At 39.3% G+C, this 1,083-nt stretch overlaps 1 non-coding gene across 1 annotated transcript; it reads left to right on the forward strand.

Annotated features, from left to right (window-relative positions):
• Window positions 1-442: 442 nt before the first annotated feature.
• Window positions 443-549, forward strand: LOC127747963 (small nucleolar RNA R71). Its single transcript, XR_008009908.1, has one exon. It is a non-coding gene; the product is annotated as a small nucleolar RNA R71 (small nucleolar RNA).
• The last annotated feature ends 534 nt before the right edge of the window (window positions 550-1,083 follow it).

Below are 1,083 nucleotides of genomic sequence, written 5' to 3' on the forward strand. Positions count from 1 at the left end.
TGAGAAATTTGGATGATTTCTCCATGATGAATTATAGGTGTTTCCATAGGGTTCACCCATGTAATTTACCTCTGCTATTGCAGGGTTCTCAGGATCATAAGCTTCTTCAGAAGCTGCCTCTTTAGTACTGTTGGATGCATTTTGCCATCCATTCAGATTTTGAGAGATCATGTTGACTTGCTGAGTCAACACTTTGTTCTGAGCCAATATGGCATTCAGAGCATCAATTTTAAGAACTTCCTTCCTTTGAGGCGTCCCACTATTCACGGAATTCCTCTCAGAAGTGTACATGAATTGGTTATTTGCAACTATGTCAATAAGTTCTTGAGCTTCTGCAGGCATTTTCTTTAGGTGAATGGATCCACCTGCAGAATGGTCCACTGACATTTTGGAAAACTTAGATAGACCATAATAGAATATATCTAATATGGTCCATTCTGAAAACATATCAGAAGGACACTTTTTGGTCATCTGCTTGTATCTTTCCCAAGCTTCATAGATGGATTCACCAATTTTTTGTTTGAAGGTCTGAACATCCACTCTAAGCTTGCTCAACTTTTGAGGAGGAAAGAATTTATCCAAGAAGGCCGTGACCAGCTTATCCCAGGAGTCCAGGCTATCTTTAGGTTATGAGTCCAACCATGTTCTAGCTCTGTCTCTTACAGCAAAAGGGAAAAGCATGAGCCTGTAGACTTCAGGATCAACTCCATTTGTCTTGACAGTCTCACAAATCTACAAGAACTAAGTTAAAAACTGATAAGGCTTCAGATGGAAGTCTATGAAACTTGCAGTTCTGTTGCATCAAAGCAACTAATTGAGGTTTCAGCTCAAAATTGTTTGCTTCAATGGCAGGAATTGAGATGCTTCTTCCATCAAACTTGGACGTTGGTTTAGTGAAATCACCAAGCATCCTCCTTGCATTATTTTTGTTGGGTTCGGCTGCCATCTCCTTCTCTTGTTCAAAAATTTCAGAAAGGTTACCTCTGGATTGTTGTAATTTAGCTTCTCTTTGTTTCTTTTTCAGAGTCCTTTCAGGTTCTAGATCAGCTTCAACAAAGATGCCTTTTTCTTTATTCCTGCTCA

The sequence above is a fragment of the Arachis duranensis genome, chromosome 5 (assembly GCF_000817695.3).
Source record: "Arachis duranensis cultivar V14167 chromosome 5, aradu.V14167.gnm2.J7QH, whole genome shotgun sequence".
Classification (NCBI taxonomy): Eukaryota; Viridiplantae; Streptophyta; class Magnoliopsida; order Fabales; family Fabaceae; genus Arachis; species Arachis duranensis.